This window comes from Varroa destructor, unplaced genomic scaffold, assembly GCF_002443255.2.
Source record: "Varroa destructor unplaced genomic scaffold, Vdes_3.0 BEIS01000002.1, whole genome shotgun sequence".
In the NCBI taxonomy this organism is placed as follows: domain Eukaryota; kingdom Metazoa; phylum Arthropoda; class Arachnida; order Mesostigmata; family Varroidae; genus Varroa; species Varroa destructor.
In genome coordinates this window covers 23,732,592-23,758,935 of record NW_019211455.1, presented here as the reverse complement: position 1 = coordinate 23,758,935, position 26,344 = coordinate 23,732,592, and the positions used below count along the sequence as shown (strand labels likewise).

The following is a 26,344-nucleotide window of genomic DNA, read 5'->3' as shown; positions in this document are numbered from 1 at the left end:
ATATATATATACGGTGAAGATTCGTTTAAAGGTAATTTTAGATGCTTTTTTGAGCGATTTTCTGGTAAAATCGATGGGAGGTCGAAGCTACTATATATTATCAATATTTTTGTAATTCTCAAAAATATTCTGTGAGAGGTTTTCTGGAAGAAATATTAGAATATCGAAAACATGTAGGTATGGAAGGTTCCATTTTGTTAGCGCTAATTATTTTTTAAATTAATACACTAATCTTTACGAGCTCGAAAAAAACCTACACTTTAGAAAAACATGAAAATCTATGTAAAAGTATCGGTCTTGGTATTAATAATCAATCAACGGGTCGAAATGCATGTTCTTGTACCTAATTTTCCGTTTTTGAATTAAAAATGTCATTTGAATGGTGAAAGTATAACATGGTGTTCGTTGTAAGAGGGGCTGTTCATAATACCAGTCGATAGATTCGGGGCAAACGTATGGATCAGACAAAATTTAATAGGATATGATTACTGCAGCCAGATATCTGTAAAAGTAATATATCAAACAAGGATATAAGTCTGCGATCGAACTACTTCTGGTATTAGGTGTAACACTCATATTAGGGCAAAATGGTTAAATGGGGCAGGATAACTGCAGCGGAATAGCCGTTCAGGTCTGCTATGGTACTGTTAAAGAATCAGATTAGTTAGATGAAGGGCAAGGGAGCCTGCGGATTCCTTAGAGTGCAGGAGTTGAGCGGTTCTTTCTGGGCTGTTGTAGTTGCTAGGAAGAGGTGCGCAGAAGACGGACTCGATTGTAGAATATGTATCGAATGTTTGCTCTTTGCCTTAGAACTTAATGTTAATTTGGTGGGTCGTAAGCTGACCGCAGCAACTTCTTTCTCATTTTATGCGTTTAAAAAACAGTGACGCAGCAGCGACCACAAGCACCAAGGCGGCGGCCGCCAGTGTCGTCTGCGCTGATGTATCATCTGTGCGAAAATTGTTTTGCGTCATTAAGTGGTATATGAGTAAGGGTGTTGCCTCCAAACTGGTGAAACATAATTTAAGAGCTGAACAGCTAAATATCTTGTTGACGAGAACCCCTACAGTGCTAGAACCATCTCGTTAAATCGTTGACTGATATCTTGAATGATATAATATGGTATATTATGCACAAGAAACGCAGCAATGAGACTCGCATTCGAAGTTGTTGTTGTTATTACATTGTTCTAACTGGTTCCCGTGATAGCGTCATGGCCAATCTACGCGTCCTAATCTTTCGAACAGGTGTAGGTTCGAATACTGCTACCAGTCGTCTCATGGAATAGCTAACAGCTATGCCGGACGGAAAACCCGAAAGATTTTTAGTACGAGCTAATTTAGACCCGCAAAATGTCCCAATGGAGACATTATATTGACCCTGCTCACGGGTAAGATCCGCTTTCATAACAAATCAAGCTTAGAAAAGGCCTGATTAGTTCTTATACTTTAATCTGCATGAAAATGTATGCGATCATAACGATAACACGGGAGTTTACCTATTAATATTATTAGCATGAGTACTCATATTGAGGGTGTCATACTGCACAGTGTGTCATATTAACAGAGTTCTGCATGAGTGATCAAAACAAAATAATTACTCTATATATATATAGAGTACTCGATATATACATGGAGATTTGGATGACGGATTTTTACCGCTTGACGTTGGCCACTGGTTAGCGTCTTCCACAACAGATGATGACCATCCTGCTGTGCGAAGCTCTTGTCGTTCCTGTGTTTAGTTGTGCGTGGGCATTTCTTAAATTAGAATCTAGTTAATGAGCGCGGCCTCCTCCTCTGTCCACTCAATGAGAATTATGTTTTCTGGGATTGTAATATTTTCGTATTTTTATAGAGCTATAAAAGCTGGAAATTCGAATTTTTGTAATTATTGCATACAATGAAACGAGGACGTTTGCCAAATGGATATCCAAGCCGACATAGAGGTATCGAATATGGCATACAGAATGTGTGTACTACTTAACGGTAGGTTTGAATCCTGTATTTCAAACAGTAAAATATGGATAAAGAGAAATGGAAATTCATATGCGGAGGAAACAATTCGTGGTGAAATACCAGGTAATACTAAAGCTAGGTAGATTTTTAGATAGAAGCCTATGAATACAGGTGTCCCGAGATCTTTAGACCGTGGCAAAGATCCGGACAGATCTGCTTTACCCTTTAGGGGCACTGATGAATCAGATATATGAAATTCTGGTTGAGGAACTATGAACGATAATGCTATTGACTTAGGAAATATTAAGTTCGGCGCAATTTGTATATATCATAAGACAGGTCTGTCTGAGTAAAGGGTTTTATTTTTGCTGACTTTGAATCGTTTATCTATTTTCTGAATGTTCTTAGTAGTTCCGAGAATTTGACAGAACCCCACGAAAATTTGCAATAGAGGCATCCTAGAAGTTGGCCAGAGAATTCTTTAGAAAAATTCAATTTTCATTCATAAATTTACCTATTTTAAATATATATTTTATCCGAACACAAAAGTTTGATAACATGTCTAACAGATAATAAGACGTTAATGATAGGCAGCTTTAGGACTAGTCGTTAGGAATGGCATACATTAGTTACAGAATACAAAACCTAAATTTCACCAAAATAAGTCTAAAAATATGGTGTAGGTTCACTTATGTTTCCAGAAGGAAGAAAAGAACAGAATTCCAGCATACAAAAAAGTTGTTAAAACCCAAACAAGTTTCCTCGGGCTACGTTTCCGGAGAGAATTCCTCTGTTCACTTAGTTTTTATTGTTCATTCAACAAAAGTGAATTTTCTAGATTTTAGCGCGGTACGCCTAGGTCTTTCTACACTGAAACTCGTCGTATGAATGATATGGAATCCACAGTTTGTCATTAACTCGTTGTGTCGTGCATACTCAACGGTGTATTGGAAAAATATCCACCCATTTAGGTAGCAGTATTTAGAGGCGTAACTTGCTTTTTGTTTCTGCTGCGTGTAGCGCACCCTCTTTCGTAGACTGTTTCGTTTGTTAGAGATGGCCTCTATGGGCCCTAATATGCTCGCTCCCCATGGGCCATCCAGGATACTTACCGTTAGCATGGGCTTCATTGTTAGGCGGGCATCTGCAATGGGTTCAGTCTCATATCGCACAACGAATAGGAGCCTGCGAACCCAATAGGGTGCTTTTTCGGGTTGCTTTTTTCAGGGGAGCCCTCTCGCGATTGCCCCAGCCGGCCGCCAAACTACGTAGTTAGCCCCAACTCCTTTATTCATTATCGTTGTTATAAAAAGACTGACACACAGGTCCACAAGGAATACGTTAGTACACGAAATTTTCCAGAGGCCGCTTGCAGATTTCATGTAGCTTTAGCTGCTACTGCTGATAAGCAAACCAAGCCTACAGCTTGAAATAGTTGGTGGAAGTATCATAAACGAAATCTTAACACCGATAGAGTACATAATGATGCTTGGGAAAATCAGTTGCTTCAGACCGTTGATACTCTCAACCTTGTATCATTCGCCAGCCACTGTTATATGTGCTACTCGACACATATTTTTTCGATGAGTTACTGTTTAATAGTCATCGTCTGGCGACGAGTACAACTGATCGATCTGCATACATGCGTACGTTCAACTTGTTTTGTAACGTGCTACTTACTAGAACTTGTCGACACCATTGCGCACGATGAACCCTTCATATGGGTCCTTCTCGCGTACTCTACACGGACTGTCACACGTGCTGCCTGTGAAGTGTTCTGATACGCTCCAGGAGCGCCGCGCTAGAGCATATTTGGGGGCGCTCCGATAATATGTAACAACAGTTACATGTTGTTGGAGGCGTACCTGTGGTACGCATGCGGGCCGTACTATCTGTGAGCACGTGTGGCCTGTACGCCTTTTCGTATCTGTCCGAGATGAGCAGTACGCGATAGTTACCATGATAGTAGCAGTCACGGCATATGGTGTCATGCATGCATTATAGTAGTTCCCATAAGTGTAGGCAGCAGAGGCAGCTCCCCTTTTCGCAAGGAACTGGGGAAGCAAAGGTAGCAAGCCACTGAGCGTGCCGACGACGCGCACCAGCTGATCTTCATCACAATCAGGAACAGCAGTAGTAGAATCATCAGTGAAGGCACTTCGTGGTCCTTTCTTGCTTTCGTTTGGGTTTCACTAAACAACGAAGCAAACAACCAAATGATCTTCGTTTTTTTCAAGTGATCCTTTCCCTTTGGTATATGTTCACTTCTACTTGTAGCAAGCCATTGTTGCTTCTCGGTACTCATCGTTACTATCTTTTCCGCCTGTAGTTCGTTTCCATGCCTGTGCTACTTTCAGCAGAGAACAGTTTTGCTGTTACTATTGCTGCGAAAACAGCAGTATTACCTCTCTGCGGAAGTCTTTGGCATGAATGTCATAACAAATTACACGCTGCGCTGAGCCCGTTGTTTCTCTCACTGTTCCCCACGAAATCTGCTTTCTTTGTCTTGGTGTTCAGTCGTTAGTAGTTGTGGCCTATTCACTTTGTTTCTCACCTCTCTAGCTAGAGCCTCGACTCACTGTTGGCAAACCTGGTCGTACGCGCGGCAGCCCGACGCCGCAGCGTCAAAACAGCATCTAGACATAGCTTAACGTGGCCGGACCAGCGCGCCACGTGTCGGACCCTGATCATTTGCCGCTACCGGTCACCGCGGGTGCAGTCGACCGTTGGTCGCCGCCAGGTCGACTTTAGGACTGTGCCGACTTCGCGTTTGGCACCATCGTCAACACCAACCGCCGCGCCAGCCACGGCGATGTGAGCCACACTAAAAACAGCATCTGCAGAAGCAGCAGTAACAACGGAAGCCCAAACACATCATCATCATCATCATTATCACCACTACATGAATAGCAGCAGTGACGTCGCTAGCGTCATCTTTTGGCAGGACCATGAGTGGTACTAGCGACGACCCTTTACGCTGGCTAGAACCCCTTTTTTTCTGTTAACGCCGCAGCAGCTGTTGTCGCTAGCAACATTACTCCTGACTGGTACTACTGGGAGTGTCACAAGTAGAGCTAATACTACCTGGTGCCACGTAACAGTGCCAGTGCCCAGAGATGACATTGGCGTCCGTCGCCAACGTTGCTACGCCAAATCTCTTCGCTCGTTCCATGGCCTACTTGAGCCATCTTTCTCCTTCGGTTTCGATACGTTGCCGAGTCCGGGCGTGAGCGACGAATGTTTTTTTATCGGCATTCGCTCGAAGCGTACAGAACGCCGCATGGGCGAACAAAGAGAAACGCTAGAGAGAGACTCATAGAGACGATCATGTAGAAACATTAGCAGGTGGAAACGACGTATGAAAACGTCGATAAGCTTAGAAAATGCCAAACTATGACAATGCGCATAGGTAGGTAGGTATGATGCATTTCAAGCTGGTTGGAGGCCAGGCTCGAAACTGTTTCTGCTATCTTCATTCCTGTAGGATATTTGTTTAGTCGCGGCTTCAACAGCTAGTGCTATTTCTGCTACTATCGTCGTCGTCGTCCTCGGCGGCGGCGGCATGATGGTAGTAATGGTTATTGCAATTGCGGTAGCCTCGATTGTTGTATGTGTGTTATCGTCGCTGACGCCCGTTTCTGATGTTTGCCCAACCTTCATGAACGTATCGTCTATCATTTCTGTGTTGCATCTGCCTTCCATCTGCCGGAATAGTGTGACATCAGCAGAAGTAGGAGCAATGCCAGATCCAGTTGTTACGATGGGTGGGCCGAAAGAGGTGGCGGTGACCATGAAGAGAGTGATCATCGTTCGGTAATTCAATTGGATAATCGCAGGGTGGTTACGATTCTGATCCGACTGCCACAACGGCTGAGACAATTCGACAGACTGTCATCACCGCGACTATCATCAAAGTCACCTAATGAATTTCGTGCCGTTCTAGCTGCCGTACTCCCTCATCTTCTCTTCTTCTTTAGTTGTAATCTCCAAGCTCGCACCAGAATTTGCGTCCCTATAGTCCGATAGTTCTCCTGATGTGGTTCAGATTTGCTAGAACGAGCGATCGCGACGGCTCAACAACGAGCAGCTACACGGTCACATCGGCTTACAGAAAGATAAGTGTACATGTGACGCGCTGGTCATGTCGATGTTGTTGTTGTCGTCGATAATCAGTAGCGAACAGGCGGGGGCACTGTTTTGAAAGCAAAAAAATTGCCACCAACTACCCAGCAGCAGCAGCAGCAGCAGTCACAGTTCGAAAGAGTCCCCGACGTCGTTCGTCTCCGACAGAAACATAACAGCCAGACAGAAAGTTGGAGCACTTCGCAAGCGGACGCGAGAGCAAAAGAAAACAGTCACTTCTAACAAGGGAAAAACGCTCGAAGGAGGGTGTGGAAGACGCTGGAAGAAAATTTAAACGCGCAAATAAAGCTTATGTAGGCGGCTGCTATAGCGGAGGTTGCAGTAAGGTGGCGCCAGAGGCCTTTTGTGTATGTGCGTGTGCTGATTCATGATATCTGATGTCTGTATTATGCGCTACCTGTTTCTGTGTGTTCGTTATGCCTGTGGTTGTGTATCAAGCCTTACTACCGCCATCACCGCCAGGTACCGCTGTGTGCAGAAGCCTTCGGCAGGCGACGACCGGCGGTCAGTGGCCAGTGAAGTGCGACCAACATGACAGATCAAAGTTATCAATCAATGGTCATAGAACCGTAAAAGATACTGAAATTCAGAGCTGCGATTTTAAAGACGAGAAACGAAAAATAAAGAAAGCTACGCTTACAAGCGACCCTACTGTTAAATTTCGCGGGAGAAGCGCTATTCAAACACAAAAGCGGAATGAAAGCGACGGTACAGAGAGTATTCTCAAAACGCTGAAAACGCATAAAAAAAGACTGTCAAGCTAAAAACAATAACTGAAAATCAGGAACAGCGTCGACTTAAACGGATTCACGGTCGCCTCGCCGTCGTTAGCTTTGTCCACTCGTAGACAACCTGTGACGCCGGCAGCTGCTGCCGGCTGCAGAGTTACATACGAGTCACATACATCGTTTCTTCTCACACTACGTTCTAGTGAAAAAGAGTTAAAGAAAGCTAGAGAAATTATCAACTGCCAGTGTCCTTCGAAATACCCAGGGACTGATCGAAAAAAATCATACGCGAAGTGTACGTTAGGTACATACGGACTCGCTTAGTTCTAGTCTGTTCGGCCAATGCCTGTTCAATATCAGGCGTCTAACAGCGCGCCAGCTAACGGTTTTCTAACTTCGACCGGTCCCAGGACATTAGGCAGCTATACAAAAAGGCCATTTGTGTAGCTAGACCGATAGGCATTTATTAGCTTTGATTATATACAAAATATATAGAATCACATGCTGGTTAATATTATTATTATCACTTTAATAACAATTGAAGACAATACGGTTTTAATAACAATATGATCCACGCAAGCATGTTGAACTATGGAACCAATCATCGTTTTGATCTAAACCTCACGTCTTCACGTCAAAGCCTCCATTGTGTTGGTTGAATCAGCATTAACACCTTTGGGTTGTATCGAAAAACAAACAGGAACCTGTAAAATATAAGTCAAATATTTTAAATTAAATAGTAAAGAAATATATTTTAAGAAAAGCAACGCTACGTATTTCCCGCGTTATCTGAACATAGAACTTTATGTATATATATCTAGGCGTCTAAAGCTTTGACCTATGAAGAAAGCATCTTAGAACACCACTACGAGTGGCAAAACGAGGTCATTTGAAACAGCTCGAAGCATGGTTCCAGATCCGTTATGGGGTTCCTGTCGTTAGAAGTCCTCCAGTCTACTTCTGCAACTTTGTATTTTCGCCACGTCTATAAGTGTAACAAGACCAGAAAAAAAGCACGAGGCCGGATAATTTGAAACCTGCATTATGTTTCCGTATGCGCTCCATGGGACCTTTTTCTACAGTGATAAGTGACACACATCATTTTCATTGACGGGCGGCGTCAGAGATAGGGCGATTGAGTTACACTTACGCAAATAGATCTACTCTGGCGAACAGACAGACTTCCAGCTTGAATGAGATGTGAGGTTAGAGTAGAATTGAAATCGATACTACCTCCACCGTGGGCCTACATTTTTCAACTGTAGGGCTCTCAGCTGCCGCTTATTAAGCACGGAGATCGCGCGTACAATCAACAAACACGAAGCCATTCATTCGCTAAATACTCCGGGATAAAGTTGACATAAGTTGACGAGCTCTCGTGGAACAGGAACATCTAAACTAAAAAGTCTCAGTTGCCTATTATGTGCTCTCAGGGCTGATCGACGTCAGTATTTCAGACATCGGAAGATTAAATTGGCAGTGAGTGCAGGCTCAAAGAACTTCAGCTTCAGAGTAGTCAACGAATCCTGTGCCGAGAAGCCAATAACAGTAGATCCGACCGCGAGCACAGGTGCGCTCGGTTTCATGGATATCCGACGCATATGCTACTACGAGTCTTCACAGTGGATAATTGTTATTCAGTAGCTTCGAGAAGAAGCTACTTAAGAAGATCTCGTTATTTGACAACAATATAGGTACGCCATTTTGAACTTTGTTTCGAAAGCTCAAGATCAGGTACTGTAATATTATTACATTGTTGTTATAAACTCGTTTTTCTAGTTGCCTAATTTGTAGCTTTCATGCTATACATTGGTTTGATAATGTACAATGGTGTGGATCTTTGCCACGCCATCGGTGTCTTAGAGCTTATCAGGGAAACAATGGCTAGTCGGATATATATGGCACGGTCAAATCGCACAGCTTTATAGGGTAAATACATGGACAGTTATCGTGTACATATATATATTATAAGTATACATAAAACGTACACAGATAGACATAAAGACAATAAAAATAGCCAAGCCAAAAAAGACACATGTCATTACCTTTTCTCGCTGCATAACTAAAAAGCTCATATTAAAGGTATCGTAAAGTTTCAATGCGTGCATTTTATTAAGAAAAAATTGACCAACGTTGGAGAACTCCGAATCTCAGCTTTCCAAGGAAACCCAAGCGACGACCTACTCAAAACACGCATATGGGTTTGATCTAAAAACTTCTCCTAAATAGCCTAATAGACGCAAAAAAGGGGTAACACACCCACATGTTCTTGTGACTCTAAGGGAAATTTCAATCTAGTGTAACAATAAAAAAATAATCAAGATGGGTCCATTCCTATGAAAATAGTGTCATTCTTTGTCGACTTCACAACGACATGCTAGTATACGTAGCATACCGATCACAGCATGACTTATACCCTTTTGAATATTCTTTCTTCTAATTCTTTGCCTTTTTAATGTAACTGGCTAAAAACGTTTAGAAAATTTTGATGAAATAGTTCAAATGGCTACTATAATCGGTTAGGGCAGCTCGCCCAACTCCATGGTATTGCTGGTAGTTGGTTGATATTTTTACTTTCCTTAGCTGCTCCTGGCTGGCATGGCAGGGGTTTTATAGGAACGGACTATGTGAGAAGGTACAACATGGCACGGAGATGGGTGGAGGTTGGTTACCATTAATGTTCATGCCTGTCGTCGCTGCCGCCGCTGCCGCCGCCGCCGCCGCCGCCGCCGCCGCTGCTTCCCCTACTATCGCTCCGCATTTTGCTCAAGAAGAAGGAGCAGGAAAAGAAGACATTAGATAGCCGAGTCGAAACCCTTTTAGAACGCCACTGAGTTACTGGTTCTACTTATTTCTTGGGCGCGACGAGCCTCAGCCCCGGAATGTTGATCGATTTCCACACGAGTCAAACGCTTGATGCTGGTTTTTCCTACGCGGCTATACTGCCTGCTTGATAACGATAGTAACCGCAGCAGCTTCAGCAGTAGTAATAGGAGTAGCAATGGCAGGGAATAAGCCGGGCTGGTGCCCAGCAATCTGTCAGCTTTCGGCATGGTGACGTCCGGGTGTCGGTATTAACTTTCGTCTTCCAGCGGCAACAGTGGTGGTGGCTGCAGCAGAAACCAGAAGAGCAAACCAATACCATTGAGGAACATCAGCAGCAGCAGCAGTATGATAGAATGAGAAGCTGAAGCTGTTCTCATCGGCATTCAATGGACGAGGTCCTTTTTGCCGCTGCATTTTGCGTTTTTCTTTCCACTGCTCTCCTTGCCCGCTTTGTACAGAAGTAGTCGTTATTGACACAGTCACACCAGCAACATCCTCATAACGCTGAGCGACTGACCAGGACACGCATACAAACACAGACTAGAGATAATGCTGCCATTGCTGTTACTACAAGTGGCGACCGATAGAATTCACTTCGCTCGATTATGTCACATTACGCCACCCAGCTGCAGCTATGCAGCGCAGTCCCCTTCTTAATGATCTCGATGATGAACGTAGCTGTTTTCTAAGGGCGTTTTTGCCCCTTTCCTTTTCTTTCGTTGGCTTCTAGTTCTCCCTTGCTTGCCCTCCGTATCTTTGTCCATATAGATATATGGTATGTCCATGACGCAGGGCTACTTCTCGTTTGCCATCGAAGCCTGGTCTTCATCTCACCAGAGGCCGCTGCTTTATACGCGCTGAAGATATCATCAAGCGTCCTTCTCAGACAAAGGCGCTGTCATCCCAAAACACTTGAGCCACACGTGCCCCCCCGGCTTCGTCGTTCGGGTGCGTGTGTGCTCCCTGCATTAGACTTATGTGGAGAAAAGCACATTTAGACGAGAACTGCGGTCGAGATTAGTCGAATTAAGCGATCGGCGTGCCTGCCGAAAGTAAACTTGGAAAATGCATCGAAGATGATGGGCTATATGGCACAGGGAGGGAGACAATGGGGAAGGTCGCGAACGCCCTGTTTGTACGCGTCCACTACTATAATTCGTTGTACCTTATCGAGTGATTTGATACGATAAAATACACACGGTTTCTAAAGTGATGATTCAGTAAGTGAAGAAACTACCATGATTTTATTTCTGTTGTTGCTATAGCCGTGAGACTGACAGGCGTTTATTACCGTATGTTGGTCGATCAAAAATGGGAAAAACAAATTCAAACACCCAGATGCTTCTAGTGCATCCGCAAGCTGCAGTGTCTGCTTGTGTATAGTTAGAGGAGATGTACCTTGCAAAACACAGCTGTGTCTAATGTAGATTTGTCATTTTCATTGATAGACTCATTCAGTTCATAGGGAGCTTGCTAATGTGTGAAACTCGACGTTACTCAAAAATCATCGCTTTGAACGCCAGCAATCAATAACTACTAAGGTTAGGATATCAACCATCCACAATGTGTTTGCCTATTCTTTTGCAGAAGGCCACCTCTAAGCCGTCATAAGCTGTTCGTGTCGATTCTCTTTGCGCTGACACGTTCTCGGTACGCTGTCTCCTTTCCTCTAGATCCCTGGAATGGTCTTTCGGCAAAATCTACAGAGCTTCTATTGGAGCGCTACTAGTTATTCGGATTAGTCTATTCGAATTGCTCACCCCGTATCTCTGTCCTGCAACAGGCCAACTATCCCGGAGCGAAGTCCAGACATCATTAATACTAATTAACACAGTGTTGTAACAGGATTAGTTGAGCAAACTAAGCAATGATTCACTTATTCTGATTTTGCCCTCTCTTCCTTTCGGTGGCATTAAGCCACACCCTATTGCTTGCCGTACCGGTTTGAGAGAACGTATTAATAGCGTCCATAAAAGTGTTTGCAGGTTCAAAGCGGTCAGGGGCCAACATATGCACACAAACGTCGACGTTCTACGTACATGGAGCAACGCGCATAGAAGATTCGACTGGCTGGATGGCGTCTTCTCTGGCATGCTTATTCAACGTCAATGTAGATGTCATAGTGTATTATATAAACATCATTATCAATGTTACCCAATCGAGAAGTTGGCACATAAAGCAGTTCGATGACGACGCCGCCTGCCGCGTCCGCGTTACCGTTGATATTATTACATCGTCCGTCGTTGAATTGATAAAACAACGGAGCCTAAAAGCGGCAATCCGTCATCGGCACGATGCCGGTAAAGGGTGTCCCATCTAGCCAGCTACTGCACCAGCCAATTAGCGGCTGGACTTCGCTGTGCAACGAATCGCAGTACGCTAAACTCTGGCCAGGTAGTGCTTTATCGTTATGTTATCATTGAGAAAGAAGCTTGGCCACGACAAGAACCCTGACCACGTCCCATGCAGCGGTTCTGCTATTGTCTGGGTCTCTAGAATATGGTCGTGTTGTAATTGAGCCAGAGAACGGCCAGACGTAGACCATCGGCGGCAAAGACGGTAAGCAGAAATCGCTAACGGTCACTCGATCATGTTTGGGTCAGAGAGCACAAAGACAAGTTAAAACTGAAACAAACGTAAGTATACGAACGATAACTGCGCGAACACAAGAAGTAGTTATTAGGAGGTGCTACCTGAACACTGTAGTATCCGTTCGCTTGAGTATCTTCCCACTGATGTTCATGGAAGTACATTAAACGCTGTTGAAAAAGATTCATCTTTGAAACCGAACATCAATCATTTATCAAACAATAACAACAGCAGCAACGGTTAATTGTAATGATTTCGTGAACTACCATCATTCGTCCACCACATGATCGCTAGCCGTTTGATATGACTATATACTGTATGAAACAATAGATAGTACCGCGAATTTCAATTTGACGTGTACATAGTACAAGCAACGTATTATGCATGCTCAACGTGCCGCTGCGTTTGCATCTATTTAGTTGTTAGCCTGTAATTCCGCGCATACGTATCTTTTCAGCTTTGTGTAGCCATCACCGTAGAGCCGCCTATACATTGACCGTGCACCGCATACTGCCTGGCGTCGTGCCAGTGTCTGTTTTGTTGTGTTGTAGGCGGCGTCCTATCAGTCAGTACTATCCAGTAAACAACTCTGGAGCCGCATATCGATAGCTGCAGTTGCTGTCCGGCTCCGACGTTTTGCTTATTTAGCCTAATACGATTAGTCACTCTAATGGTGTCGCTGCTGTCTGCTCTTCGTAGCTTTTCCAGCTGCAAAGTACAACAGCGGCGGCGGCGGCGGCGGCGGCAGCGGCAGCGGCAGCGGCAGCGGCGGCGGCGGCATCATCTGGAGCATCCATCGGCCATTCTCTCCTGCAGCAGCGCCACTCTCTGTGCCGTTCGTATCACAACACTCGGCCAAGCTGTGACGATTACCACAACCACAGCATACTCGAGCAGCGATGGTGGCAACGACCATTCTATTTCGGCCATCGAGGCAGCGACAGGCACGAGACTGGGGAGAGCAAGATCAGGCTGAAAGAAATGCATAATGGTATTTCAGCGTGAACAGCAACGCAACAGAGTTCTTCTATGAGTGCTGGCGCTAGCATTGGCTGAGTTCGACTGGCTACGGGGTGGCGATGCTGCTGCCGCCACCGCTGATAGTGCCGCGGCCGTGTAGCTATGCAGCAACATTAGAACCAGGACCTGTTTTTTCAATTTATCGTTCTCTATTTCGCTGCTCGATGCTGCTGCCATTGCGGGTAGCTGTAGTCGTTGCAGGAACGCGCTCGCGAATTAGCGTACTGCTGGTGGTAAGCGCCGCCGCTGTCATCGTCTTTGAGATCGAGCAGGACTGACACAGTGGTGATTCGACGCATTGGCATCGCCACTCGACAGATCGGCAATCACTCGATCCAGCGCCGACTGAGCGGACTCGACAGCAACTGAAGTTGGCGCTTCCCTTCGCTCCTTCTTGGTGACGACAGCCGCTGCCATTTCCACCGCATCACTGCTATTTCTAATTCAGTCACTGTCAGTGACTGCATAACCGGCAGAGGCCACTCCGTCAGCTCTGGACAGCTGATGTGAATGTCCCTTTTGGCGCGCTTCCAGGCCAACAGCAGCAGTGGCCGGGCGTGCCTGTGCTCCATTGGTGTGGTCTTTTCACCAGAGCGTCAAGTAGTGCTTCGCGCAGCGCGACCCGTCCACTGCAGTGCCAGTCATAAAGACTTCTCTATATCAGCATCGGTCAATCGCTCGGGCTGTAGTCCGCCCCTGACTTCACAGAGTGGCACTAAATGTCGATAATTCTGCTAGGAGTTCGCTAACTTTTTGAAGAATGGACCAGCTAGTTCCCTTCTCTGTTTGTTCCCCCTTGTGATGAGAATGGCCTGGCTTCGTGGCTGTCCTACTGGTTTGGCGCTTGTATAAAATAATTCGACTATAACAAATCCATTAGACAAATGCTCTTGTGAAGCTACAGGCAGTAAGCAGTTGGAGTAAATATTGATGCTAAGAAGTTTCAGGCGCTGCAAAAGATATTTTGTTTCATCGACAATTAAGCCTGTTACTTGGGGCAGCAACATTAACGGCCCAGCGCGCCCCACAATTTAGCTCGTAGCCACTCAATTTCACCATCGTGCTTAACTTCATAATTGCGTATCATAACAGAACGCAGAAAGATTTAGCGAACGAAGTGGGTACCATATCGATACCGTAGCACTACTTGGGTTTGCTCTGTTCTGATGTACGATAAAATCTTATGTAATGCTTGTACACGCGTGTTTGCGCTTGGTGTGTATTTGTACGTATGAGTGTACGTGCACGTTTGTCCAACTGACAAACGCAAATCGTACCTCGCCACCTTCGATAGCGTCGCTCCTCCATCTCTCTCTCTCTCTCTCTCTCTCTCTTGTTTCTTCGTTCCCCCTTTCTCTGTATCTGTCGCGCCTCGCTCTGTCTTAATCTTGTGAACCGGTTTTTTGCAGCTTGTTATTAGAGCTTGTTGCTGTGTGTTGGAGATGCGTAATATTGGCTCGCGATATCAAAAGCAGTTGTAGATAATGCTTCAAAAAGTGCAGGGTTCCTGTCGTTATCCTATTAGGTCCTATGATGCCACGATATATTCATGTATGCACATGTCTCTACAAAACACTTCGGTACCGCGTGAACCTGAACGGTACCCAAATCGCAACTAATACGGCTAACGCCACCAGTGAGTGAAGCCCAAACGTCACTGAGCTCCAGTAATCCGAGCCGGACACAATTTAATCGATCGAACATTACCGATTTGGCTTTGCCTGGTGGGCACCACTGAACTTTTGACGTCAGCTAGCATTTTTCTACAGCGATAGCAAGACTCTGACCACAACAACTGACGCTGCTGCTATTGTTACAGCCTGATGCGGCCTACCCAGTCGTCGCATTTTGCAATCAATCGGATATAGCCCTGTACACACCCAATAGAAAATAGTCGAGCATCATTCCGTACCAACTGACCCTTGGCTGTTTCCCGTACCATCGTCTATAACGGAAACCGTGAAACTTTTAGCCGCACGTACCGAAATACTGCAGTAAAAACCAGCACTAATACTGTACTATATATAAAGCTATGAGACATTTGCTTCCCATCTATCTAGGTCTGGGCTTGGGCCTCCGCCAGCCCAACATTAAGAAAGAAGAATCATTAGTGCATAATTTTATTAATAAAATTACTCGACGATCTTTGTATTTCGACCGGCTTTCGGTAGAACAATTTTGTGGCAGTAATATATATTCACTGAAAGTAGCAAAGGAAAGCTCGTATTCCGACAAATAGCCTGATCATTAAGATTCGATAGACATCTCACTCTCAATACGTATATATTACATTATGTCGTGCATTATATAATTATATGGGCGTAATAATGTAAAAATTACGGTTGTTCTTAAAACACTATGCGTTTCTTAGAAATGTAGTTATAACTGTATGTAAGTATATATATGCCACAAATATGTAGAAAGCTTGTGCATATTTGATATGCTAAACCTTATTTAATACTCGTTTGTTACGGCATCGCAGCGGAAATTACTGTGTTATGTATTGGTTCATTCGAGCTATTGCTTCTTATAAAGGCACTTGTATTGTAACTGCCTAGTCTGCGGCTAATGTCAGCCATCATAACTGGGCCTATAATTGTCAACCTGTGGAGTTATTGGTGCTGCTACCCGAGCGTCCCTCGCTCACCGATAACCGTCTACGACATTTGCAAGCAACCACGACCAGGCGTATTCTGCATGCCCTATAGATCTAACCTTTTATATATCTTGTGAGTGAGTACGCTCTGTCTCGAGCTTGCTAGCCACCTGCAACATCAGGCTAGACGATGCCGGCTTGATCTTCGATCAGACTTCTTTATCTATCGCCCTATATAGCTCGGATCAGATAGCTACTATTGGTGCTACCGCTGCTGTTGCTACCGTCTATACCGATATGCGGCCATTCGACCGTCGTTGTCTGCGTCATCGTCACTGCTGCTGCTGCTGCTACTGCTGCTGCTGCTGCTGCTGCAGTTTGTCTCGTTCGTTCGACCGGTCGATACGTTCGCGCGGTGGGTAACATCAACAATTTCTTTGTATCTGAGCGCCGACACGCGACTGCGTCTGAGTGAAAAAATGGGGCGATGGCGGATGATGTTGCTGCTGAAGCTCAAAATGACGCTACTAACGGCGGGTTGAGAAGGAAGGCATGGCGGCGGCGGCGGCGGCGGCGGCGGTGGCGGTGGTAACGGCGAAGAGAAGGCCAGTCGACGGGCGACAACATGAGCCAACGTGAGCGATAGATATCTCGATCGAAAAGTATATAGAGTAAAATAGCTATCTTTGCCGCCGTTCTCGCAGTTACGTCTGCTCCAAAAAATTACACCTTTTAAGCTTTGCGTTTACCATAGCACGCTTCGCGACAACGAGCCGATGGCTGAGTGGCTAGCTCAACGATCCGTCCAATCGACGAATCGCCCATCCCTTGGTGTACTGGAACGTCTGCTACTACCGCTCGTACTATATATGATACGCTTTATGTCGTCCGCTGAAGAAAAACGAAGGTCTCCGGAATGAACGGTCGATGGTGATGATGATGATGAACCTGACAGTGATGCTGATCAAGCCGACGATCCCGAATCCGATCCCGTCGATGCACTTTTGCATCGCATAGCATTGAGTAATAGCAATAGTAGTTGGATGCCTGGAATGGCAGTTCGATGCTGGTCATCGTAGACGCGTTGACGTCGTCGCCACACGATCATAAAATGGCGCGCATCGCTGTCACAACGGTCATCAAGAACAACACAACAAGCAAAACGCGAATTCGAGCTATTGCTGTCTCCGAATCTGCTGAAAACGTCGTCGATGCTGATGACGACGACAATGTGTTCCACACACATGCTGTCCAAGAATACAAACAGGCACTCTTTCTGGAAGATGTCTGTCGATTGCTTAGGATCTTTGGTTTGCTACACCAGAGCATCATGCTAAGGAAAAATAGCACCGAACAGGATAGACGGAAGCAGGAAAGGAGCTGCTTTAAAAACTGAACGGGCGAGCAAAGCTAATGCATCTCATTACAAGCGGGAGCGACCATACGGGGTTGAGGGGTAGAATGAAGAGAACGAGGGTGGAAATAAGGCTTACAGCAAGGCAAAAAAAGCGTACACTCTTCAAGAAAACGTGTGCTATACCTATAACACTTTATGTGGGTGTTTATCGATGCGAGGCTCTAGCGGTACAGACGCTCTATTAACTGCTAACTTGCTTGATATTAACTATAAATGTGTGTATCTCCCCTTTGCCCCCATATAACTGCACTGGACGATAACATAAGTGAGCAACTTACACTCAATAGTAACGGTAGTGGAATACTCCGGACGGCAATCGCAGTGGTCTTAGCGGAGTGTTCAGAAAAACACTGACATTTTTTTCGAAAGTTGCCGCGTAACCGTATACGCGGAGCCCTTTAGAAGCAACACGAAAATGATTTAGACGATTTAAAATGGCGCTTTAATCTGGTCTGGATCGAAAATAGCTAAATTATACATCATATACGGATAAAAAAAAATCGAATTTTTTGATTTCTAGTCGGAAGTAGAATTTCCTTTAAGCAAGGTACACTTATGTAATATTACGGATGGCTATACGCTAGACGATCTAGACGCCGGGTCTTTCACATAATGTTCGAACTCACTGAATAAGACTGTTAAACAAGACAAACTATGTTCTGTTAGTGTGACTGCCGAAAAGATCTGTTACTAAATACCAACAACTGCAACATTCTCCTCAAGGATCGTTATCCTATTTATCATCATTGGCAGTAGGTATTGTTTAGAATAGGGAAGGATGCACGTAATACAAGGAAAATTGCGAATACCAAGGACGAAGAATTGCCAAAGTCTTTCGCTAGAGGAACAGAAATTTACAGTGGACACTGAATTGTGTAAATTTCCTTGTGAACTGTATCCTTCGGACGCTCTCGGTATCCTCTCCCGACATACTTGGAGAATTGGCATCTACCCATATTTGTATTTATCGCAAAACATTGAATCATAGCAAATTTTCGCCAGACCCAATAGCAACGGCAGTCACAATAGCCAGAAATAGTCCACAACACAATCACCACAAATAACACAAAGATAACAAGAGCAACAACGCTTGCTTGTGTTCGACATCACATGAGAGACTACCGGATTCACAGAGTGTCTTATAGCAAATGATATACATCTACAGCCATCGTGGTTCCTCCTGTTGTTGTTGCAGTTGTCACTGCTGTTGTTGTTTTGTGCCCAAGTTCATTCATTTCTTTGTCTGTCGTCTTCTTAACTCTCCATGCCCTCCATCGATTTTCCGGTCTCTTCCGCACTCCTTGATAGTAGCAGTAATAGGACCATCACGGCCGTCGCCATCGTCGGTGCGGCCGTTGCGATATTATACATAGATAGACTTGCTCGTCGGCACTGACGCTGCTGCTTTGTGCTCGGAACCTTCTGCTGCAGCTACCGCTGCTTCCGATACCGACGAACGACTCACTCAATCGCTCGCTCACGAGCTCTTGGCGCTTCTTCACTTCTTCGCGCACTTTGCCGCGCCGCTTCTCGTTTACTCTCCATGTCCCTGGCTGTGTTCGTGTGTGCATGTGTTGTCGATGCTATTACTCTTGCCGCCGCCGATGCATTTGCCATTGCTCCTAATGCCACTACTGCTGTTGCTGCTGGGAACAGTCAGTCTGTTGAAGGGGCAACGGCCTAGCCTTGGCGAGTCTCGTAAGTCTGCGTAAGCGCGGCGTAAGGAGCCTGAGGCGCGCTGGTGGTCGGCTCGCACACCGCGCGGAAGAGCGCCAACCTATGCAGCTATCGCCCTGCTACTACTGTGAACAACGGCAGCAACGAACAAGAACGGACGTTTCGTTACGTGCGTCTCTGTTGTCGCTAATGCTGGCCTGTTGTTGTTGCTGCGTAAACGGTGCCGGCGTTGTCATTGACGTCGCCGCCGCCGCCGCCGAAGACCAAAATATGGGAATGGATGCCGCTGTCGGTGTTGTCGTTGCTGCTGCCGCCGCAACAGCATCACCGGCCGTTGTCGGAACTGAAGTAACAGCACAGCCAACGGCGCTGCTACTGCTCCCACACCTGTCACTGATGCTGCTGTCACTCAATTGCCGACACACAGGGTCAACCAGAATCAGTTTCTCATATAGAGAGCGTCACATAGAAAAGAGCTACAGACACATGAACGTATCAGCGGCGCCAGCAGGCAGACACACATAAAGAAATAAGGCCACATGCAAGCCCACTTACATAAACGTATAAACACGCAAATTCACATCAACACAGTTATATAGACAGAGAAATAGCCAGGCGGGCAGACAGACCGAGAGACACGAAAAAAACAGAAGGGCATGGGCCATGAGCGGCGTTTCTCAGCGGGAACAAGCATTAAAACAGACAGGCACACCGGGGTACATACCTTCATACATACACACAAACATCGCATGAATAACGCGTGCACAAAACTCGGAGACACATATTCAGATAGATAATGCAGAGAACTACTGAAAAAGTAAAGGCTAGTCACAATGTTATGGTACCTGCATCAGTAACAATGCTGACGACAGCGTTCGTGGGGCAAACAATGCCGGCCATACGAGACAGATCTAAAAAAATAGTTTAAACACCCCACCTGTATACTGCTGCCCATCATCGATACCTCCTAGTTCTACTATAATATTAGGTAGTCGAAAAAAATATTGACTACTAAACCAAAATTAAAGCAAGAATTTTTAATGTTTTAAAATAAAGTTATCACTAAACCATGCGCCGATTGATGACCTTCCGACACTTTTTTTTACAACACCATAAACCTGTCGCCGTAGAACTTCAACTTCTATGGTTTCTGGGCGAAAAAATGTAACCAACGATTTTTTTAAAATCATATTAACTCCACCAAAGAAGTTCTATAGAATTAATTAACTTTATCAGTAGAATGGCAAAAGATAGTCTGGCGGTGCCAGATCGAGGCTATCCGTCAGAATTTCCTATCAAAATGTTTCCGATTTTTGTTGGGTAAATAGAAATTCGTCTAGCCTGCCATTGCCGTGGTGCAAGACGGGGCCTTTTCTGCAAAGTAGTTCCGCTCAACCCTTTTCAATGACTTTATTAAAGTCTTGTCAATTGTTAACAACAGAGGTCCGAGTCAATCATTTTGCTAGACTGCAGCAACTCATAATGCATGATGCCTTCTTCCGAAGTCCACCAAACGCATACGATAACCTTATTTGGCGCCAATCTGGGCTTTAGCACGAATTGCAGAACCCAGTTTTTCTTATCCGTTCTCAGCTTCATTTAGCAGACGCTTTAGAGTTTTGCGGACGAAAATTTAATCGAATAAACTATATTTCATCAGTTCATGCGGCACCCAGATTTGGAGCTTTTGTTGTCGGTAGGTCCCTTCAAATGGTTTAAAACTCTTTAACGGTGTATCTTTACTTCGTTGGCGACACTATGGCTGATCATAAGTTGGTCTCGTCCAACTTTTTTGAGTTTATCGACCATTAGCAGGAGCATCCTTTACGTTGAAGTTTCCAGAACGAAGGCGACAGAATCATCTTCAGACGCTTTTTTCCGACAGCACTTTTTGACCGTAAGCTGAACAAATGTTATGGAACTGGGCAGAACTTGCGCTTTTGCCCTAATAAAATTGTAAAATATAGCAAATTCTTGCGGAAATTTCACTCCATCTTCGAAGTGCTTCATGGTGGTCTAAATGAAGACATTCAAACTGTGTTAGCATATCTGCTACTGTCAGATCTTAGCTTTCAAACGAAATCAACGCCTACTCATGCTGCCTTAGATGTGCGTTTAGAGCCACATAATTAGCAAATCGGTAAATACTTTTTTCAACAATCCAATATAATACCACTGCCATTACCATCGACAAGTCTATAGGCATTATAGCGGCGTCCGCAGAAGTCCTAGAGGCAGAAGAGGCAGTTATAACGAAACAACAGTAACAGTGCTCTGACTACCATTCAGATGTAGATAGAAGACTCCATGTTTCTCGCCGTTCATTCCCGTTCACATCGCTTTAACGTAGTCATCTAATGCCGCGATTGCTATTGCACACTCTTTCTATATATCTATCTATCGTTCAAGAGGCTTTTTAGCGTTGTCTCTTTTCTTGCCGCTGCGTGTTCGCACATGGGCCTGAAAGAGGCGAGATGCACGGACAGATGGGGAAACGAACGAGAAACTGAAAACCGAGCTCTTTGCACGAGTATGCGAATTTCTTCTGTGAGGGTGACGAATGCGCAGCCAGATAGGAACGCACTGATATAGAGCACAGCATGGTATCCGCGATATGGCATGGCAAGCCATTCTATAGTCACGCTGACTTTAGAAGAGAACAAGGAACGGTAATACTAACAGCAGCTGCAACAACAACAACTACGACAACAAACGACAATTGGAACGTGACAGCACGGCTCCGAATAGAGGCATACACTACTGTAAGCGAATCCGGTGGATTTTTAATTATATATATAAATTAATCTTAATAATGAATTAGTTATGACTTTTTAATATATTTGAGGTACTTTTTTGTTTTAACCGACGTTTATTTACCGCTTGCGTTACCACATGTAATTTCTCTATCTGTCACGGTTCGAAATAAAATATGTTTGTTTACCGGTTGCACTACCAGCATGCTTTAACATGGCAAGCCCCGTAAGTATTTGGATTGGGAGAATAAGCGAGTTAAGCCCAATGTCGGATATCCCTTCGCTCACTCCGGAAATAAACTATGGCAAAGCGATAATGTCTGGCGCATTTTCAATTGCCGTGCCAACAATCCAAGAAACACTTGAGAAACTCGAGATTATGGGCCGCATGCATGCATTGTTCGATTTCCGGCAAATACTTCATGGTAGCAGACGGCCCTGATGTCCATTGCAACTACCACCATCACCTTTAGTCCGAACCTGCCACCGCACTTGATTTCGTCTCAGAACGACGCAGTAGAGATTGAATTATATTTTGTCTCTGGCGACCCTGTGTGCCATTGTGTGCTTTTTGCTATTTAAAGTACCGCAAATTACACGTGGAATACGCCACACTCATTTCCCATTGGCCTGGAGCCAATTTACAGAGACCCATTTTTGCACAATTTCCGGAATTTCGGTTATAACTGCTGTAATGCGTAACAGGTGAGACGGCATCTTTTACCGACAAAGCACCTTCTGTCGGTGAAAAGTGCCTTCTCCTAGTTCCGTTCACCTGCCGCCTTGATTATGGCAACCTGTTCCTGTTTTTAGGTATCGACATTTAATCATTTACTTGGTTACCTTTAACACCCTTATCTCTGTCACCTTCACCTGGTGTTTCCTGACTAATCTCTAATGAATCTTGGCAGTACTGCGACCTTCGAGGAATAAAAACGTGTCCATTGAACGTTAATTTCCGAAGCTAAAAGTTATTTTTTCTTCTAAACTAATTTTTCTTGGAGTAAATTCTCGGAGTAAAATGGGAGTTTTTACTTCAAAAAAGCGTCCAAAAGTACTTATTATATGAGCTAAATTTCGTCTTCTAGTGGCGCGTAACTTGCCCTTCCTCTGCTTGTCTTATAGGCATCCTCTGCCATACGGCATTTCATATAAAAAGTAACCGGTAAGACAGAAGCAATAGGGATGCTTCTGAGGCATGTCAACAGTAGTAACTCTTTGATAAATTGCGATGTCCAGCTGTAGATTAGTTAACTTATAGCCAGATATGGCTTTTTCAAAGATTAAAAAGTGTACGAGATTTTTAAAACTTAGGGCTTAGTCCCTATTGACGTATAAAGTACATGCATAGCAGTACCCTGTTTTTGCTTCTCGTAACGTCGCGTGGCATTAAGGCCGACTCAGTCTAGAAGCTCGATGTGTGAAATCAGAGATGTGAGAAGAAAAATTAAATTATACGCATGACTCTGTAATGTATTATACCAGACATTATTTATAAACGTAACGCCCTATCAGAGATTTAGATGACGTGGAGTTCATAAGTAAGGTGAAATATAAGGGAAATAAAAAAAAAAAAAAAAGAACGGAAAACAAATGCATTCCTGTGTGTGATTCTCAAAGAAAAAAGCCCGGTACAATATTTTAACGTCGAAGTAAGTTTAATCCGAAGCCATATGTGAAGCGTAAGGATTTAGCGAGGTCGTTGCCTCTACTGGGCTATACATGCGCGTATAGTGTCTACAGAGAATTACCTACAATACGATTCATCCTACTTTCGCTAGTAGTTATCTAATGGACGAGATTATTGTGCCTTTCGAACAAATAAAGATGCTAACAACATCAGCTGAACCAGCTCTCTCGTTTTTTTAAAATATAAATAATAAAAATTAGCTCAGCAATTATTTTTATTATCACTATCATCATTATGTTGAAGACATGTTGCAATTTACGGTCATTACATTATTTTTTTCTAATTTAGATAAAAGTTTACTGCGTCAGTGCACTTCGGCGGGTTCATGATTTCAAATTATCGAGTGCCATTGTTACTCTGAAAGATTTCAGACACTGAGACGAACGGCCGAAGTCGTTTTATCGTTGACTGCAGCTGAACGTAACTGCCAACTCTCATTATCGTCGCTAGGCCCCTTTAACCTTGCATAGACGTGTGTCTTGTTGAAATTGTCTATTATACGTATTTCTACTTGATACTTTGTTACTCTCAAGACCGTATTAGCGATGAACATAATATAGAAGACGCCGTCTGTTTATGACCATATATCATCTTCCATTCACGCTCATGTCCATGCGTGTGCAGGTAAATTCAGCAAGGAAAAAGACAAAAAACGAGAACTATATTTCGGCCATATGTTCTATAGTCAACACAGCCACACAAATCATACAAAAACTCGCCGTTTGTTATAAATTTCACAACGCAATTGCCTTTGACGTCGTACCATTTCGCGTACACTGATTCTAATGCAATAATAAATCCTATGCAAGACAACTGTAAATGCTAGAAAACGTTATTCGGCCCTTGGCGTGGAGCGTCACCATACCGGACGACGCGGTACGTATCGTTCGGAATCGCTGCACGCCCACATATCAATAACATTAACACGTGTACGTGCGCTGTCCAAGCTGCACACAGATCAATGAAAGCGTTTCTCGTTTATTTAGGTTATACGCGTTTGCTTTGATTTGCTCAAAACTATCGAATTTTTCAGATAAACAACGGCGTTTCGTAGATTGCGGATGGATTTATAGTGGGCATTGGTCTTATGTAGTTTACACCTTGCTGTGGTTGGCGTGGGTAAATATTATAATGTTATTTTGACCACAGACGACGATATGGTGGGTCCTTTGCTCCTTGAGTTAGTGGCATGAAATGGGTATGCGTAAGTAAATAGAATGAATTCCCAAATTATGTATAATCCTTCAATTTTTTTACACGACACTAATATGACAGTAATAATACAAGCATATGAGAGGATCTAGTACTAGGCAACGGGACTAACTTTCGACTCACGAAGGGCTGTCGTTCGACAGGGATGGCTGCCGGCCGGACGGCTTAACCATGCCATTTCGTAATCCTTGGCAAATGTCAACAACGGCGGCGGCAGCAGCAGCAGCAGCAGCGAATAAAAACTAGCAAAAAATCAGCTTGAAAATAACTCAAGACTACGATCATGTTGGCTGATATATTATACAATCGGCCGTAAAACGATCAAGCATTATCATTTTTCAAGCTAATTTTCAGTTTGCATTGTAGCTCCATCGGAGATGTTTACAATGACTGCTCAATATCGCGCACACATAAATTATATAAAGTATCGTTACACATGAATTTTCAGCAATTTTCTCTTCCTCGGTGTCTCTCTAGCCAACTGTTATGCGCTTCGTCCGCTTTCCGCTCGGCCTCCGCAGGACGTCGACTCCCTTAAACACTGACAGGTACCCGTAACAGCGGCGACAGCACTGGCAACGTCGCCATCATCATCGTTATCTATTGTTTCTTGTCGCGCCTTCATCTTAACTTTGCCATTATCTCTGCTTTCCGATGACGCGCTAGGACAATAAAAACGAGAACGTTGACGGCCCTTGTTCAACGGTGCGATCACGGTGGCGGCGTCACCAGGGTCTACCCCGAACCGTATCGGTCGACAGTCGCCAACAATCGAGAAACCCGTTGACGAGGGTGGACAGAACATGATACCAACGATGGCTGGGGCGTAGAATCGTAGTTCCCGTCACGCTACCGTCGCTACCACCACCGAGTTCGTCCCCTCGCGACTAAAGAAAAAATCACACTAGTGTAGTATTGTTGTCGCTACCATTAGTTTTCTTGAGCTTTTCAGCGAGTGAAAAGCGACACATTGATAAACACATTGGTAACCTAGGTCACAGCGAACACAGTCAGTTATGCCAGTAACAGTAACCATGAACCCGAGCCCGGGTACACGGGAGAGTCGGCCCAAATGTTTCTAAAAAATCTGGTTTGAACACTGCACATAAGAGCCGTTACTGTGTCGTGTTTTTTTACGCTTTTCTTCTCTCTAGCAAGGGGTTATAATGAGACAACAGCTTTACTTAAAGGTATGCTAACATGCTCTAGGTGGCGCTATACGTATAGAGAAAACCCAACTTGTTTGAGTATTGAAGGGCTGTATCACAGTGTTATCAGAAAATCTCGAAACATTCGACCTTGCCCGACATAACCCCATAGAAGTTGCCAGGCGAAATTCGTCTTTTAAATAAAAAATTGACCTTGTCCCATACGAACTTAACTCATCCCACATCGAATAACGGTGACGAAACAGTGCATCTGTTTGACGAGACGATCCATCTTATTGTCAAAAACAAAATACTACAGTCTACCATTTAATGACTGGCACCCTTTATATGTCCTAGCATACATATGCTTATTGTTCTCTCTCTCTCTCTCTCTTATTTCTGCCATCACGCCCAATCTCTATAAGAAATAGTAAATCCAGGTTACTATCACTTCGAGGTAGACGTATGTATGTATGTATGGTGGAGCGCGCATCTCATAGCTTGCGTAGCAGTGTTCAGACGACTTCAGAGGCAAACGTTATGAAGCCCCAAGGCTTATTGTCAACAACGAAACAGCTCGTTCAATA

At 44.4% G+C, this 26,344-nt stretch overlaps 1 protein-coding gene and 1 long non-coding RNA gene across 8 annotated transcripts in view; one reads left to right on the top strand and one right to left on the bottom strand.

The window, feature by feature from the left end:
* LOC147757548 (uncharacterized) overlaps nt 1–26,344 on the top strand; it is a 145,123-nt gene that overhangs the window by 33,987 nt on the left and 84,792 nt on the right. Inside the window, exon 1 of one of the 7 annotated variants that reach the window (XR_015321908.1) lies at nt 24–1,390. The exons of 4 other annotated variants lie outside the window; for them this stretch is intronic. The gene's annotated coding sequence lies outside the window, so the exon portion shown is untranslated. Of the gene's footprint in view, nt 1–23; nt 1,391–26,344 lie in introns of those variants that run through there. 2 more of the 7 variants (XR_015321907.1, XR_015321910.1) reach the window with 2 other exon arrangements.
* LOC147757550 (uncharacterized) lies at nt 7,268–13,618 on the bottom strand. Its single transcript, XR_015321915.1, has 2 exons — nt 12,349–13,618; nt 7,268–7,533 (listed from the first exon to the last, which is right to left on the bottom strand). It is a non-coding gene; the product is annotated as an uncharacterized LOC147757550 (long non-coding RNA).